At 36.0% G+C, this 19,944-nt stretch overlaps 1 protein-coding gene and 1 long non-coding RNA gene across 2 annotated transcripts in view; both read left to right on the top strand.

Moving 5' to 3' along the window:
• Positions 1-19,944, top strand: part of LOC110385588 (uncharacterized) — a 933,915-nt gene that overhangs the window by 130,843 nt on the left and 783,128 nt on the right. The window lies entirely within an intron of this gene.
• LOC119628998 (uncharacterized) lies at positions 10,646-11,249 on the top strand. The gene is made up of 2 exons (XR_009973943.1): positions 10,646-10,706; positions 11,043-11,249. It is a non-coding gene; the product is annotated as an uncharacterized LOC119628998 (long non-coding RNA).

Raw genomic sequence — 19,944 nt, 5'->3', positions numbered from 1 at the left:
GCCCCTTCGCTTGCTTGGTTGGTATGAAAAATCTATCCCTCGGGAAAATCACGTTTTTTTGATGAAAGATGCGAAATCAATTCAGTAATTAAGAATCGAAAGCGTTAACTTTCTAATGTATAAATATAAATAATAAGTAAGTAGATAAACGAAAATGATATTTAATGAAATATCCAATCACATATTGATTGATGATTGTATTCAAAACTGTAGTGGTAGAGTTATGGCCGAATACAAGACATTTGACAGATGCCCGTATTGCCGTACGCATTTTTTTTATTGCGTCTTTCGTATTTCTATCGTGAAACAGTAATGCCTTTCGGTTTGAAGCCTGGGGCAGCCGTTGTAACTATACTGAGACCTTAGAATCCATATCTCAAGGTGGGTGGCGGCATTTCAGTTGTAGATGTCTATGGACTCCGGTAACCACCTAACACCAGGTGGACCGTAAGCTTATCCACCCAGCTAAGCAATATTAAATCTTAACTAAAAGACAATTCACGTTGTCTTGACTGACTTGAGCCGAGGGTCGTGAGTTCGATTCCCACACCGGGCAAACATTCGTGTGATGAACAGTTTTGTTTACTCTCTGTCCCGATGTTTATTATCTAAATATGTATATACTTAAACGTTTATAAGTATGTGTGTCAGTCAAATTAGGGAATACTAATTCGGGGTCAGTTGACCGTGCGTGATTTATTCCCAGCTAGTAATCATAGTTATATATTATACATGTTTTGGAAATAAAAAGGTTTTATGTAATAAATGAAAATCGAGTTCACATTGTGTCACGCATTCATGGCACGCTTACGGCCAGGAGAATTACGCGGTCATTAGTGTTACACGGATTTGAAACGTGACGAGGTTTTAATATCAACAAAAATTCAATTTTCAATAGAACCGCTTCGCTGATCTAGAAAGCATTGTTATTCCTTTATAATATATACTATTTTTATTATATTTTTTAACACACATACGTTTTATAAAAATATAGAAATAAACAGGTTATATAAAACACATTCAGTTATCGAAATCGTCGTGGCCTAACGGATAAGACGTCCGGTGCATTCGTATTGAGCGATGAACCCGGTGTTCGAATCTCATGCGGGTACCAATTTTTCTAAGGAAATACGTACTCAACAAATGTTCACGATTGATTTCCACGGTGAAGTATCGTGTAATAAAAATGAAACTCACAAAATTATAATTTGCGTAATTACTGGGGGTAGGATCTCTTGTGAGTCCGCGCGGGTGGGTACCACCGCCCTGCCTATTTCTGCCGTGTAGCAGTAATGCGTTTCGGTTTGAAGGGTAGGGAAGGGTAGGTAGGTAGTATACTTGAGACCTTAGAACTTATACGCATTTACATTGTGGATGTCTATGGGCTCCAGTAACCACTTAACTCCAGGTGGGCAGTGATCTCGTCCACCCATCTAAGCAATATTTAAAAAAAAAACTGATACCAATCTACATTTTACTGCTGCGTTTTCATCTGTATTCTACTAAAAATCATGAGCTCATTCTTTGTTTGAAGGAAGGATTGTTCCCAAGCTAAGCGGTGATTCTATGATGCTTATGAGATTGATAACCTATTAAAGCCCAGAGCTCAATTATTTAAATAAAAGTTTATTTGTTCATTCTTCGCCTGTTATAATATCATTTCAGTAACATACCAAAACCAAGTATCACATAACATTTTATTGTCTTCATAACTGTCATCACGAATACACGGGAGTGGATGGTAAGCGTATTCTTTAAAATTTGACTTGAAATAAAATCTTTTTTCGTCATGCATTCGCTCACGTAGCAACATGCATTAAACAGAAAGCAAAACTTAAGTTGAAAGTACACTGAGAGCTTGTGTATTTTTTTATTTTTACTTTTTGATAAAACTTGAGGAAGTGACAGGAACAAACTAACCTAATATTCTGATGCTAAACGTATGTGAAGCCCATAGAGAGAGACATTGTTTATGGAGGAGAAAAATCATGGTTCTGCCTTCACTACTTTTCAATTTAGTTTTGATTACTGAAGGAGCGAATTAGGCTGTGTTTGTATTTTAAGTCATTGGCTGCATAGCCGGGGCCCTAAGCCTGCAATACTTTAAGACAAATATTTTTTCTGTATGGAAACTAGCGTCATCTTGTAGTGGCTGCCCATAAACTTATATGTCATTAACGTTACGGCATTTTATTTTTGTATAACTAAACACAGAAAATAAAAAAATAAAAATCTTACAAGTCTTTATTTCTTAAAGACAAAATGATTAAATTTTAACAATTTTGTGGTTTCTGAAAATTTACAAAAACCTTCCTTAAAGATAAAATATAGGATATGTAGCATGCTAGTGTAATCTACAGGAGCAATGAGAAACTAGTCAAGGTGAAGTCATCTAGTGGCCGCCGCCCGTAAACATTTTTGTTGAGTGCTTGAGTTGCTTATCTATAATTAATTTATGTGTATTATCTATGAAACTAGCGACACTTGCAACAACCTAAGGCAGGAATCATTGCTGCAAATGCTACAATGCACACGTAACATCACTTTGTTCGTGGTGTTGGAGTGGGTCTCAACAGATAGGATTCGTTCGTATACTCGAATATATCGAACTCAGTATGTACATTAATTTACTTTAGAAATAAATAAGCCTGGCGTTAAGGATCGCGCTATAATTTTTTTTTGTCACAATTAACTTAAATTAAAACGTCGACATTTCGGCCATCTTCGAATACGATCGACGATGGTCCGTGCACATGAGCTAGGAAGGAAAAAGGAAATTGTTGTAACAAGTGTTTTTAGCTGAACCAAATATCATTAACAATATCCATCAGTGGACAACCCTACCATGCCGTTGCGCCGTATAGAGGCCGTATATATTGCGCCATCTTATAACATGAAATATCAGTCTTTTCGGTTACCGTCTATAGCAAAGTTTAACCTGCAGAGGAAAAACAATAAATTTGATTATTAAAAGATCATTACAAAATAACAACCAAATTAATTGACCAAGAACGACAATAGAAAAGCACCAGACACAGCCCATTGAGTTTCTCGCCCGATTTTCTCAGTAGGTCGCGTTTCCGATTCGATGGTAGATCCTGCGAAGCACTGCTCTTGCTAGGGTTAGTGTTAGTAAATTCGCAAAATGAAAACCCCGTGAACTAATCTACTCGCCCGGTGAATTTAATAACTAGAATAGGTACCAAAAAAAGAGAGATTAAGCCTTAAAAGTAGCTTTAATTATGCCAACGACTCGGGTAACCCGAAGCCAAAACTAGTTTGTAACAACTGATATTTGAACCCGCACAAGTAAATACTAATGTTTTATTTTTCTATATCCATTGTAATTCGATCAAAACTTTGTACTCGTCTTACAAAAATAAACGCTCTCATTGTATCATAAACTTGCTACCGGGACGTATAGCTTAATGGCGTCGACAGGCTAGACAAAATCTACCATTAAAGTACAATGCGTTCCTAGTGCTTGCACTCGGCACACAATTATTTGAATTTAGGAAAGTTTCTTTTTACTTAAAAAGCGTGGTGTTTTAAGTGAATCACGAAATGTATTTTATCACGAGATTTGACGGAAAGCTCAGCGGATTCACAGTTGGTTGCTGACTTACTGAAAATCAAAACCAAGCGATTTATAAGCCTTAAATCCATGATTGAAATTTTTGTTTCTTACGAGTATTATACTATTAAATATTAATACGTGAAGCAAAAACTTTGTACCCTTTTTTACAAAAATTGCGCGGACGGAGGAGTATGAAATTTCCCACACTTATAGAAAATATAGAGAAGGAGTGCACAATGCTAATATTTTTTTTAAATAATGCATAACAGATACATTAAATCGATAAAGAAAACATTACACACACTACATACCATGTATTTGACGCACACACGCATGCATACTATTTATTGTCAAACTTTTGTTCTTGACGTCTGTGGTCAAATTGAGAATAGATTAAATATTGTTTGCTTACTTTATTAATATTTTTTTATAGTGTAGGCTTGGCGAAATTTGTGATTATAGAAGTATCAAATACAATCATAATAGTGTACAAACTTACAATTCCAATTAATTATAGTCGAATTTCGAATACTGCGGGACCTCTAGTACTATTAAATTCTTTCTAACTATTACGTACATAACAAACTGAAATACATCACTTATCTACATAGGCCATACCCACTACTCTGTGGTCTGTGAAATTCTTATCTTATTTCATCTACTACTCATCTCCAGAATTCTTATTTTGAATAATGAGACTTAATTCTTATCACCCAAGGTGAATAACAATATCTACTTTATGAAAGCAATGGTCTGAGAATAATCAATAGCCCAGCAAGAAATGAATATATGGGCTGATGTGTGCCAAAACCAATATCATCTAAATTGATACATATTCTCGACATTAAATAAAGCTATCATTAATTTCGTGAATAAAGACTGTCTATGAAATTATCTATACTAATATTATAAAGAGGAAAGATTTGTTTGTTTGTTTGTTTCGAATAGGCTCCAAAACTACTGGACCGATTTGAAAAATTCTTTTTCCATTAGAAGCCGACACTGTCCCTGATGAACATAGGCTACTTTTTTAAATTATTTTTGAATTATTTTTTTTTGTTTCATGTGTGTTTTAATGTTTCCGAAGCGAAGCGAGGGCGGGTCGCTAGTCATTTAATATATAGAAAATAATTTTAATATAAACGTTTTACTAAAGTCTTTTTTAAAAAGTCCTTCCCTCAATTTCGTGAAACAGTTCGTTTGCAGTATTCACTCCGAACAGGTAATTAATGTTTTGCGTCATTTGTGCGGTATTGCTACCGCGACGGAATTCGTATTCCATAATTGCCAGTATTTTTATCGTGTCCATGTTGAATCAACAAACAATTAATAACAATATTCAAATAAAAGTTCTTTTGAATTTAGAATTTATTGCCAGCCATACGTAATTTGCGTTTCAATAGGCTAGTATTGTAAAATGGCTTCATTGATACAGACCTTATAAATGTTATATGATATAAACCGGTGGTAGAGTTAACATTGTTATTTGTATTTTGACATTCAACAAGTGTGTCATACTGACATCTAAGTTGAAATAAATGATTTTGAATTTGAATTGAATTTGAATTTGAATTTGAAACATTAATTTACTTTAGTACTCTCTTTGCGTATTGAGCAAAATTATCTTCAAACGAGGCTTGTGGAGAGTATTAAGCGGTAGGCAGCGGCTTGGCTCTGCCCCTGGAATTGCCATTGCTGAACTCCATGGGCGACGGTAACCACTCACCATCAGGTGGGCCGTATGCTCGTCTGCCTACAAGGAGCATAAAAAAAAAAACTTTTTATATTCCTAAGGAAGGATGAGTACATATACGCAATACAAAACTATCCGTTTTATATATTCCCAAAAAAATAATGATCATTTGTATGTAATCGTATATAAACACAATAAAACTAATAACAAATTTCGATTTACATAACACGAAATATAAAGAGCTTTAATAACGATCGATCATTTCTATCATTCGATCAACAATAATCCAATTACGTTAAGGAGATCGTTAACATCCATTTTCATTTATAAAAAAATTACAATTAGGGCGTGATGATATTTGTGTTCATTCTTTGTCGCCGTGAGCTCACAGAATATAGTCGTGAAAAGCATAAACACAGTCGCTATGGAAGAAATTAAAGCCATAAAACTCGTAACGTTTATAGAAAACTGCATCTGCGTGTACCGTAACTACGCTATGTGCACAAAACGGAACAAGAAAATCATATCGCTACGTATAATAGTCGAAATAATTATTGTTTTTTTCGTAAATATAAACAACATATTATTACTGCACAAATACTACAACGGTTCGGGACTGCTGTATATTATTTACTTATTTTTAGTTGTATATTACATTAATTATATGTTCTGTATTTTTTACGGAGCACTGCAAGGTAAAGCTTACAGACAGTTAATTTTTTGTTTCAACAAAATCAACGCTATTGCAAAGAGAGATAAGTCCTACAAAAAATCTCTGGCGCGCCTCAAAAACATGTGCATAGTAATTTCGATAGCATTGCTTATTATTTCTGCGCTTTCAGTCTTCGTTGACCGAAGCAATTCATGGAATATCTACGAAGTTTCTCTGAGAGATTCCTTGCTGATTCTGAGTAAGATACACATGGATTTCTTTTATCATTTTGAATATGTCGTTTATTTTACGCACATAAAAATATTTCATCTGACTTTGAGATACTTGAATAGTCGTGTAAAAATGGCACAGTTTGAAATGAAGATGACGAGAAGAGACGTTCATGACGAAGGCGAAAGGAACATAAGAATCTTGCTAACAAAGGAATTGACGACGGAATGGGCCGTTCTGTATAAATGTTTAGTTTTCGGAACAAAAACAATGAAGTCACTATTCGGTTTGCAGGTAAGTTTTTTCACATTACTTTGATACTGGGTACCTGGGTTTACTGGTGGTAGGACCTCTTGTGAGTCCGCGCGGGTGGGTACCACCACCCTGCCTATTTCTGCCGTGAAGCAATAATGCGTTTCGGTTTGAAGGGTGGGGCAGCCGTTGTAACTTACTTGAGACCTTATCTTATATTTCAAGGTGGGTGGCGCATTTACGTTGTGGATGTCTATGGGCTCCAGTAACCACTTAACACCAGGTGGGCTGTGAGCTCGTCCACCCATCTAAGCAATAAAAAAAAAACCAGAGACTGATATACATACTTATATACTGTTATATGTATATGTGTATCATCATTTTCCTGCCCTTCTCCCATATAAATGTTAAAAATATATAAATTTAGCAGACCCGGCCACACGTTGCTGTGGCTAAAGTTTTCGTTTCTAAATAACACGCGGCTGGCTATGGTAATACCAAAAATTGAAAAAGTAAGAACAATTGGATTTCACTGTATTGCGTTTACTACGAAATAAATTTCACTTATACTTTAGCCTCAGCAACATGTGGTGCTTATACCATTAAATTGTAGCTTATGTTGGTATTTTACGTAAACGTGGTAAACGTTGGCATTTTTAACACAGCGCCATCTATGAGATATTAATGTCAGACAGTATTACAATTGTCTGTAAAAACTAATTTAAGGCGCCATCTGTTTTAAACTTATGAAACTTACAATTAATAACAAAAATCAACATAAGAAGTCATTTTATTGTTAATTAATAAATATTGCGACCATTAATCGAAATAAAAGCCATCCTATCTTTCAAGTTGGACCAAACTGCACACGGTGTGCAAATTTAATTTAAAATCGGTTAAGTAGTTTAGGAGTCCATCGCGGACAAACAATCCATCGCGGACAAACAACGTGACACGTGATTTATATATATTAAGATTAAATATTAAAATAATAATCAAAGGGCAAATCTGGTCAATCGTTACAGCAATGTCTCCCCGATGCTGTAATCGAGTCCATGACTTTATTACTACTGCGCCACCGACTGACTGACCACCGCCACAAGAGTCCGCGCGGGTAGGTACCACCGCCCTACCTATTTCTGCCGTGAAGCAGTAATGCGTTTCGGTTTGAAGGGTGGGGCAGCCGTTGTATCAATACTGAGATCTTAGAACTTATATCTCAAGTTGGGTGGCGCATTTACGTTGTGGATGTCCATGGGCTCCAGTAACCACTTAACACCAGCTCGTCCACCCATCTAAGCAATAAAAAAAGTCTCTGGTCGAGTTGAATATACCTTCACCCTTCAATTCCTATAAAATTGTAAATAATTTCGTTATAATTTTGTTTTTCAGATGTTAATAGCGATGGTGATGTCATTCGTGAACTTTACCTTATCACTGTACGGCATCATTCTGATATGTTCCATTGTAAGTTTCTATTCAATACTTATTCAAAGCAACAAGTCTACAAAGACCATACCTTAAAAATAAACAGTTTTACTTTTTAAAGCTTACATTAATTTCGATGCCTCGTCGAATGTAACAAAAATTAAATAACAAACAATAAATTTTACAAAAATGTGCTTTAATAGCAAGCTGACTTAGCAAGCAATTAGTTATATTAGTGTTACTCATTGGGTTATTAAGCAAAAGTAATAAACTTATTGTATCTTTAAAATTTTCAAGTCACCTTGAAGAGAGAAATACTGGTGGTAAGACCTCTTGTGAGTCCGCGCGGGTAGGTACCACCACTCTGCCTATTTCTGCCGTGAAGCAGTAATGCGTTTCGGTTTGAAGGGTGGGGCAGCCATTGTAACTATACTTGCGACCTAAGAAGTTAAATCTCAAGGTGGGTGGCGCATTTACGTCGTAGATGTCTATGGGCTCCAGTAACCACTTAACACCAGGTGGGCTGTGAGCTCGGCCACACATGTAAATAATTTAAAAAAAAACAGATGAAGCTAATAGAGGCATGTTAAATCAGCTGTCAAATACAGCAACAAAGGTCTTCTTACACGTTTGGTGGAAAACAATTAGTGAGATTCACGTAAAACAAAGTTGCAAAAACAAAAAGTACTGCAAACCGGTACAGTAAACAATGTGTGATTGCAGTATTAAATGTTAAGCCAGCAATCCGAATCTACCATAATTATTACTATCTCAAGATTGTATTTTCTCTTTTATTTCGTTTTATGAGTTGTACTAACGATCCAGGTGCTTGCAACAGTAATATCGGTAGATGTAATAAACAATGTTTAAAACATAAACCTTGTAAATGTATTTTTTAAATTTACATATAAATATAATATTATTATTAGTTTATATTTCAAATAGATTATTACTTTAGGGCAGTATCCAAAATTGAAATTGTGTTTTCGGGAACGGCCGACTTGTTTGTTAAATAGAAAAATATCACTAGAAAAGATATTTCAAGTTTTACTAGCTGACCCGGCAGACTTCGTAGTGCCTCAATCGATAAAATTAAATAATAGACCTAAACTTTTGTATAAAATAAACTTAAAACAAACATCAAAAGAAAAACAAAATTGTTATATTTATTTACTAGCGACCCGCCCTCGCTTCGCTTCGGAAACATTAAAACACACATGAAACCAAAAAAATATTTTTTTTTTTTTTTAAATAGTAGCCTATGTTCATCAGGGACATCGGCTTCTAATGGAAAAAAAAATTTTCAAATCGGTCCCGTAGTTTCGGAGCCTATTCGAAACAAACAAACAAACAAATCTTTCCTCTTTATAATATTAGTATAGATATAGATATCCGAGCATTTTCATATTTATTCACCTTTTAAACCTTCTCTGGACTTCCACAAATAATTCAAGACCAAAACTAGCCAAATCGGTTCAGCCGTTCTCGAGTTTTAGCGAGACTAACGAACAGCAATTCATTTTTATATATAGAGATGATTCAATCTGTGCTTAACATTATGTCCACGACTTGTGAAAATCTTTTAAAAGATTTAATCGTTAGCGCTGTATTCAAATTCCCATCTATAATATTATTTATCTAGGTTGCACGTAGCCCCAAATACTGCAAGATATTGGTGACGTCATAAAACACGAAATTTCTTCTATTTTTTTCTTATTCAACCCGTGTCCACTCACTGCTGAGTATAGGTGTTTTTTTTATTGCCCTTGTAGGCAAACGAGCATACGGCCCACCTCATGGTGAGTGGTTACCGTCACCCATGGACTTCAGCAATGCCAGGGACAGAGCCAAGCCGCTGCTTACCGTTAAGTACTCTCCACAAGCCTCGTTTGAAGAAGGATATGTCATAATGCTTGGGAACACCGTGAAGGGGAGCTCATTCCAAAGCCGGATAGTACGTGGTCTCTTCATATGCACTCCATTCTTTTCGGTCTCTTGTCTTTCGCATCCAGTCAATACAAAATAATCTATCTATCTTCTATCTCTATATATAAAAATTGCTGTTCGTTAGTCTCGCTAAAACTAGAGAACGGCTCGACCGATTTGGCTAATTTTGGTCTTGAATTATTCGTGGAAGTCCAGGGAAGGTTTCAAAGGTGAGAAAATATAAAAAAGCTCGGAATTATATACAAACAAACAATTTTGTTTTTCCTTTGATGTGTTCCCTTGATGTGTCTTTTATTTATCGATTGAGGCACTACGAAGTCTGCCGGGTCAGCTAGTAAACAATAAGCCGTAAAAGCAGCCTAAGTTATATCACAACTATTTTTAAATTTGACAATCTTCTAATATACTTTTAACTTGCATTCCATTTTAACTTTAATCTTCTCATTGACAGGGTATTATTTTTAAGGAGCAAAGTCAAACGGCATCACAACACAATTTACTATTGATACTGACTTATTACACGGCGACCATGCTACTGATATTCATTGTAGCCCAGAGTGTATATAATGAGGTAGAGATGTTAAAGCGAAACTTGGCGAGAATGTATAACATTCTGGCCGTGGGTAAGTGAGCCTTTTCTATTGCAGATAAACTTATGGCAAATATTTTCACAATCACTCAAGATCATTATTATCATTAAGTAAAAATAGACCTTTTGTCTATTTTTTTTTACTAAATGACATTAAACGAAACTTATTAATTCAAAAAAAGAAATATTAACAACTCATCGGAATACAGCCAATAGCTACAAAATAAATTAAAAAAAAGAACCGCTGTCAAAATGATTACAAAATGGTACTTAGATATTTTGCCTTTATATATAATATTATATATAGAATGGAGGCTACACAAAAAATTTCTGAAAGGTATTTATTTATATCATAAAACACTTTCTACAGTGTACTAGAGTCACTCCCAAAAACAATGTTCTAAAGATGTTCCGTAACGCGATAAAAGAGATTAAGATTAATTAGGAAATTTCTTTTTTTGCAATACACACGGAATCACGGAAATGCGTGGTCTGCTGCTTTGAATCTATGCGAAGATAACTGCCGTCGACTTACAAGGAACTCAAAATCTTGTCGAACTCAGTCAATTAGATACATCCAAAATAAGATCCTGTATAAAACAGTTACAAGATCATTCCTATTGTAGCATATTACGTCAACACCGTGTTGCTTAGAAACAAATTGCCGTTGCAGATTCGGACGAGACTCAACAAAAGCTGGTGAAGGACTTTCTGCGCATGGTCTACAAAAATAAGGTCGAAATTAAAATGCTTTCAATATTTCCTGTAGGGATGCCGATGTTAACGTTTTTTCTATCGCTGAGTGCTAGTTACGTTGTAGTGATGGTGCAATTTAGTAATGTCTTTTGATTTCACAAATAAATATTTTCTTTAGAATCAATTGAACTAGTTTTTTTGGTTTTAATAGAAAAGTCGTCCGAGAAAAGATCTATCTACCAGTTTATTTTTTTAATATTGTCTTTGAACGCACAAATCATTATTAGGCAACGCAATTTGGTGGTAGGATATCAATCTATACTTAATATTATAAAGAGGAAAGATTTGTTTGTTTGTTTGTTTGTTTCGAATAGGCTCCGAAACTACTGGACCGATTTGAAAAATTATTTTTCCATTAGAAGCCGACATTGTCCCTGATGAACATAGGCTACTTTTTTTAATTTATTTTTTATTTTTTATTTTTGGTTTCATGTGTGTTTTAATGTTTCCGAAGCGAAGCGAGGGCGGGTCGCTAGTATTAGATATTTTAGGAGTGAAGGATTACGAAAATTAAGCAGCGGCTTGGCTCTGCCCCTGGCATTGCTGAAGTCCATGGGCGACGGTAACCACTTACCATCAGGTGGGCCGTATGCTCGTCTGCCTACACTGGCAATAAAAAAAAGTTAAATTTGACACAAATACTCTGCGGAAGGCAAAGGCTTAACTGTTATACTTCTGACATTCACCATGACCGACGATGGCTACAAAAAAGTCTTATAGAAATATGCGTTTATATGGAGAGCTACATTACTGAAATAATGGTTCTATTCAAATTTAAATATTCATGCAGCACGCTCTCGGTCATATAAAAAAAAGTAAATCTTCACGGTTAAGATTTTTCATCCCAGTCGCAATCCACATTAGTATGGAAATGGCAATACGTGAATTTTTAACATCTTTACTTACGAGTATTTTCTTTATTAAGAGCGTAGACACACTTCAAATTTAAGATATATTTTTGGCATAATATATATACGAATGCACTGTGTATTTAATATTTATTTATTTATTTAATATATTATGTACACACAGCTATTAGAAAAAACACGACAATAAGGATACAGAGTACAAGGGCACTACTTATTTAATGTTGAAATATCTTCCAGTAGGCCCGCAAAAAGAAAGAAGAATTAGGAACACAAACCTAGTACATACAGTAAACATTACATATAATATAACAAGATACAAAACAATATATATACATATAAATACATACACACTATATTATGTATTATACTATGAGATGTTTTTCGTTAACAAAGAAGAATATGTTTCAGTTCCGGTATGTAAGCTCAGCAATCTTTTTAGGTGACGATATAATTTTATTACTTTACCGGTGAATTTTATTATGCAGTAGCTCGTCAAATATGTTATTTAGCATTTTATTAGGCAGGCGGAACGTGTGAATAGGCATTTATATTGTTTTATAACGTACCAAGAATATTCAAATGAACGCTTACGCTTTCATGCTATATAATATTATATATTTCCGCTTATTTCCTAACACGATCCACTTTTTTTTTTTTATAGCTTAGATGGGTGGACGAGCTCACAGCCCACCTGGTGTTAAGTGTTTACTGGAGCCCATAGACATCTACAACGTAAATGCGCCACCCACCTCGAGATACAAGTTCTAAGGTCTCAGTATAGTTACAACGGCTGGCCCACCCTTCGAACCGAAACGCATTACTACTTCACGGCGGAAATAGGCGGGGTGGTGGTACCTACCCGCGCGGACTCCCGAAAGGTCCTACCACCAGTGTTTACGCAAATTATAATTTTGCGGGTTTGGTTTTTATTACACGATGTTATTCCTTCACCGTGGAAGTCAATCGTGAACATTTGTTGAGTACGTATTTAATTAGAAAAATTGGTACCCGCCTGCGGGATTCGAACATCGGTGCATCGCTACATACGAATGCACCGGACGTCTTATCCTTTAGTCCACGATGACTACAACTTTTTCCAAGTCTTTTAATCATCAATTTTGTTATGCGTTTTGTAGACACGAGTACCTATCACCATGCTGCCTATTTCTTCCTAGAAGCTGTCATATGTTTTGTTTCAATTATTCTAGCATCTGATAAAATAAAATTGAGACTTGGATATCATTTCCAAGGTAATTACGGTATTCTCCTGCCACGTCTGAGAGATTCTGTAGCCAAAACCATAGTATCTAGTGCGTCACGATGACTATCTCAATTTCTATATTGGAAAAGTTCTAAAAAGGTTCCTATCGGTCAAAATCACAGTGTATTCCCAGTCATACCATACCATATTTCATTCTCATAGTAACTCATAGAATAACTTACGCATAATCTTAATCATATTTTATTGAAAATCAATTTATTTCGTCAATGTCATTTTGGAAATTTGCCTTTGCTCTGAATGTGATCGTTTCGAAGGAAATAAGGTCTGAAAGCTATTTCCGCTCCTATTTTTCGTAACAGACATTTAGCTCCGGATAGATCGCCGAGCGTTTGACAGTTTTTTTTTGCTCTTTTTTATTTTAATTATTTAATCCTGGATCTGTCAATTTCTTACACGACCAAAACACGTAACTTTTTAATTATTTTGCAAAAATATCTAATCTAATCTAATATCTAACTTTGTAGTCTAGCACGGTTTGGTATGCTACAGATCAATACCTTATTTATTTCTGTATTCCATCTCGTTTTAAAGGTAAGAGAGCAGTGGTACTGCACTACGGAGATACCACCGCCCAAACTATTTTTTCCCTGAAACAAATTACGCATTCTGAAGTGACAGCAGACGTCGCCTCATGTATTACGGTAGTGCGGTCTCCGTTAATGTTCCTTCGGAGTTGTCCGATTGCGCTGAACTAATTTTAAGTGAAATATATTATGTTTTTTCTAATTGTCTCACAACTTACAGGAAAAATCTGTCGCGGATCATCTCACAATTAAATATAAATTAATCTTAAGCAATGAATGAAATGTAATCAAATCTTAGCAAATTTTTTTTTTTTGATGTTAATACACTGTCGATTTCACCTATAATTGAGGTGACATCTGCCATGAACTTTTGTCAATTGTTCAATGTTTTGTATTGATGATCACTTTGTTGGTGCAACTAAATAAATAAATAAAATAAATTATCGAAGCGGATTGCAATTGACGTGTGACGTCATTCGAGGCCAAAGCTAATGATAAACTAACCATTTATCATACTCTAATACACAACGATTACACACATGATACAAGCTACAAAATGTTATAGTAGTACTTATGTAGTTTATTTAGTTATTTGAAGCGATCATTAATCAGATCACTGTTATTTCGAAACGCAGTGATTGAATGATAATTTGAATTTTATTAATGACTTGTTGAGAATTTGAACTCGTTCTTAAAGGATGGCGGCTATCCATTATCTTCAACTTAATAAAAAAAAGGATTTATTAACAATTAGTGCTTGAACAAAGTTGCAATTAAGTTACGCTTGTCTCTTGCAATTTTGTATGTTCCATGGAGAGTGCTCTGAGAAATTGTTTCAGATGATACCGCCATCTCGTTTTTGCCATCGTACCGCTCGCCAGTAGTAGAGTAGAGCTCGGAGTAGAGTTCATCCATACTACTTACCTACTGCGATCATCCACAATGCGTTTCCGGAGATCTTTTTTGCTACGTGCCATCCGTCTTTGCAATGACCTCTACAATGTTTCGCGACCGCTATACCATGTCCTTCTTCAAACGAATCTTTTGGACAGCACATAACAGTAGGCAGCAGTTTGACTCTGCCCCTGGCGATTCTGACGCCCATCAGCCACCAGTCAGCATCAGGTGTGCCGTCGTCAACAAACAAAAAAGAAAAAATTTGACTGTTATTTATACAATACTGTTTAATTTCAAAGCCTTCCTTACTCGCGGAAGCCCCCGATGTTACTAAGCCATAATTGGTATTTCTGATTCGAATTCCCGTGGGCCTCTCATAAAGTTGGACTAGCCCGACACTCTACTAGAATGTTCTCGAAGCGCTTCGAACTGCCAGACCTGGAAGCGCATTGCCTGGAGGGCGGTCGTTGGGAGCATGGCCGACCTATAGGGTCCTTCTGCACATACAGCGTCAGCGCAACCACGACCACTCTGACGCGAGCGTCCAACTGAGAAGAAAAAGAGCCCGATACTTTGATCGTCTAGAGCTGGACGCGGAAGTGGCATTGGATTGGTCACATATTGAGAAAACCCGTTACCCACCTATCAAAGACTATCACTGACCTGGAAAGTGTCTGGCAAAAGGAAGAAAGGCCGCCCCAGAACAACTTACTGGTGGTAGGACCTCTTGGGAGTCCGCACGGGTAGGTACCACCACCCCGCCTATTTCCGCCGTGAAGCAGTAATGCGTTTCGGTTTGAAAGGTGGGGTAGCCGTTGTAACTATACTTGAGACCTTATAATCACCTTATATCTCAAGGTGGGTGGCGCATTTACGTTGTGCATGTCTATGGTCTCCAGTAACCACTTAACACCAGGCTGTGAGCTCGTCCACCCAACTTGGCGTCGCTCGGTGGAACAGGAGCTAGGTGTCTTGGGCATGACGTGGGAGGAGCTAGAACAGATTGCCGAAGACCGATGTAAATGGAAGGATTTGATTCGAGCCCTACACCCCAGCAGACAGTAATAGGAAAGGATGATGATGATGAGAGCTGTTCAGCTTCTATTTTCCTAATACATACTCGTATATTTACACAACCTAATATTGTGCTCGAAGGTGATTTTCGATCCAAAGTCAAGGTAATTTTGAGGCGTTAACCTCGTTGCAGGAGCGTGAAATTGAGACTTCAATCTAATGTCACAAGGGTGACATTCCAGTGTACTGAACCAAACCCGTTCTCGAATTACCGTAATGCGTAAGATAGCGATTGTTTTGTTCTTAATAATGATATCATTGGATCAAAGGCTGTTTGGCTCAAGTGACATTTTTGGAACATTACAGGAGAGCCATTTAAAGTTTCAAATTTGGAAAAAATATCATTTAAAAAAAACTTCTGCAACTATTTGAAAACATCATTTTTTTATACTAATCTATAATTTTAATACTAATTTTATATAAAAGTGAATTGCTGTTCGTTAGTCTCGCTAAAACTCGAGAACGGCTGGGCCGATTTGGCTAATTTTGGTCTTGAATTATTTGTGGAAGTCCAGAGAAGGTTTAAAAGGTAGATAAATATGAAAATGCTCGGAATTAAATAAAAATAACAATTTTGTTTTTCCTTTGGTGTGTCTGTGTTTTAAGTTTATTTCATACAAAAGTTTAGGTCTTTTATTTATCGATTGAGGCACTACGAAGTCTGCCGGGTCAGCTAGTACCATATAAAATGGACCTTTAGTCGCGTATTGACGGGAACGTCGTTTAAACCAAATAGCCTTGCACCCCTCGATATAAAATAGTTTTTTTAATAAAATTTTAATGGAGCTGTGTTTAATGTATCTCTCCACAAAAATCAAGATAAAATGTAAATTATACGTAGAAATTCAATTAATGCGTTAGCGTACTTCAGAGGTCGATTTAGAAAATTCATATATTGAATTTCTGTATCGTCAGCCCATCAATGTGGGCTCAGCTGCAGTTATTTATCAGCAGCTTTATACCTCGTATCAATAGGTAACAGTCGGTCAGATGCATTCAACAATCCTATATACAAGATTTTTTTCTTTGCAAAGCCTTAAATAAAACGATCTTTTTTCTTTTCTTTTTTTTATTGCTTAAATGGGTGGACGAGCTCACAGCCCACCTCGTTACGTGGTGATTACTGGAGCCCATAGACATTTACGACGTAAATACGCCATCACCTTGAGATATAAGTTCTAAGGTCTCAGTATAGTTAGAACGGCTGCCCCACCCTTCAAACCGAAACGCATTACTGCTTCACGGCAAAAATAGGCAAGGCGGTGGTAACCACTCGCGCGGACTCACAAAAGGTCCTACCACTAGTAATTACGGAAATTATAATTTTGCGCGTTTCATTTTTATTACACGATGTTATTCCTTCACCGTGGAAGTCTATCGTGAACATTTGTTGAGTACGTATTTCATTAGAAAAATTGGTACCTGCCTGGGATTCGAACACCGGGCATCGCTCAACACGAATACATCGGACGTCTTATCTGTTAGGCCACGACGACTTCTAGACTTATACAAGCTGTTTTCCTTTAGTTCTGTTAATAATTATTAATCATGAGTGATGAGTCGTGTAAATGGCTTCACTATATGTGAAAATGGTTCAAAATTATGCAATGCAATACGCACGCGGTGGGACTAAAGGAATGCTTACCAAACACTATGATACCGGGTGCATGACTTCATTCAATCCCACAGTAACAGCAAAACGCGACTAAGTTTCACTAGTTCATAAATCAACTAGCGACCCGCCCTCGCTTCGCTTCGGAAACATTAAAACACACATGAAACAAAAAAATAAAATAAAAAAATAAAATAAAAAAGTAGCCTATGTTCATCAGGGACAATGTCGGCTTCTAATGGAAAAAGAATTTTTCAAATCGGTCCAGTACTTTCGGAGCCTATTCGAAACAAACAAACAAACAAATCTTTCCTCTTTATAATATTAGTATAGACAATTACATTGTAATGCATTAAAACTCATATCTCAAACTGAAATCATTTATTATCTAAATTTACATCCAATTTTTATCACTATCAAAACATAGCATATTATGACTTATCGACTGGACATCGCCAGCTTCAAGCATAGACATAGTTAAAACCATATTAACGTGTTTTATTTATTTAAGGATAAGTTATTATATACGGATTTTTAACTTATCAGCCTAACTAAAAAAAATGGTCATTATTTTATTCAAGTTTTAGGTCCAGTTTGGTCATTTTATTAAAGTTTCTGGCATGTTTTCGAAGCTATTGAAGGAGCGTCATGTAATAGATAAGGACAGCTTCCCGATAGAAATGATCATAACCTCACTTAAAAGATTTAACACAAACTGAAACATTTTTTTTTGGAACGATTTTCCTTATGGGTCGATGCGGAGGGGTACCCTAACGTCCGTAACGTAAGATTTTTATTAGTAATGCACACAGTGTGCGACTTAAGTTTGTAATAACTTACAAATTAGTAATGCACACAGTGTACGACTTAACTTTATAATAACGTACAAAAAATAACATATTTTTTTATCATTCATTGACCACGATCTCAGAGCGTTCATTTGCACAATACACTAACTCTTATGCAAACAACCGTGAATGAAGTGGACCACAATAAGTTCGCACGTTACCGAATGACCGTGGGTTGTTGCGAAACCTCCAGTTTTATTTTCTTTATACCTCGAATAGAACTTTAAATTAATATTTTTATAATAAGGAACTTCGTTCCTATACGGTGTCCCACGACACCACACAGCTTTTTTTTAATTCCCGAAGAGTGTTTAGGAAGGATCGTACATAAAAAATATGTTAGTATTTTGTTGTTATTGCCAATGATACTCAAACCGCCGAACCACACACGAGAGATGAGTTGGAAGTATTAATTTTATTGTGTTATCCCGCTATACCTATCCCGCTCTTCATATTAAAACGCACGAGTATTTTAAGCAGAAACACATATAAGTTTGCGGGATCCAAAGCTTTGAATGACTTAGCACGAGTGATTCATTGGTTTGGTTTTAAAAAGTCTCACGATCGACGTGTAACAAGTTATCCAGTGCGGACAATACAGCGTTCTACCTAATTTAAACTACGTGACCGAACTGAAGCATTACAATTATGTAACTAACTGACAATGTCATGAACATTGGCAACATATACGAGCCGACGGGCAGGACTGACAGCATCTTGATTTGCACTGGATTCTTGACGACCATGCGTTGTAAGTTTTTTAGCGTTCGTAACGTATCTCGGCAAGGCTCTGAAAGGTAAATAAAACTAGTCAGTAAGGGGTTCTGAGGGACATTTTTCTGATTAAAAGAAAATCACTAATCTAGGCATTAAATTTTTTACAAGAAAAGATTTGTTGATTATTGTAATGGCACAATATAAAGACTTTTTTCCAATTTCAAATTTTAACAATGAATGAGGAAAAGTTTATCAAAGTTCAATAACCGACTATGTATACTTAGATGTAAAGGGACCTTAAGTGGGCGGGGCTTGATGACGTCATGTCAGCCAGGAAAATAGAGAGGTATGCAGAGGCTTGCAAAGGTGAAAGCAGCAAGTGATGGGCCCTAACGACTCACTTCTTTCACGACGTCAGAGACAGTTCGACGTTGTTACGTTGAGGTCGGTTTTAGCTCTTAATATGATTGTAAATTTGTTTAGGAGTTATTTTTGTAGTCATTCATGTGGACTTCCTTCTTTTTGTTTAAATTAGCTTTAGAATTAATTTAATATTGATATTACTCACGAATTAAAATCCCATTGTACAATCTTGCCAATAGCACGTTTAGCAATAATATCTGATTCCATACCCTTTGGCCCGTCACGATTATGAGAACTAATCCGATATTTTGGTACAGTAAGGTAAAGATTAAATTGACAATAATGATTTCGTTCATATCCGTTGCTATTGATCCCTGAAATGATGTTTTAGTGCAGTAGATTGCCAGAGGAGCTCACGAAAACTGTAGCTACCAGATACCATAGGCACCTCAATGTTAACGCCCAAATTGTGACATGAAATTGAAGAACTAATCGTACTAAAGGAACAATTGTAATCCATTTCAAATCAAAATACACAAACAATTCTCGGAAACTGGTTCATGAGACTCAAAATACGGTCTTCAGTAAGCAAGCAAATGTATAAAATTGGTATAACAGAGTGGGAAGCGATAT

This window comes from Bombyx mori, chromosome 10 (assembly GCF_030269925.1).
Source record: "Bombyx mori chromosome 10, ASM3026992v2".
Classification (NCBI taxonomy): domain Eukaryota; kingdom Metazoa; phylum Arthropoda; class Insecta; order Lepidoptera; family Bombycidae; genus Bombyx; species Bombyx mori.
This window is presented reverse-complemented; position numbering and strand designations above follow the sequence as displayed.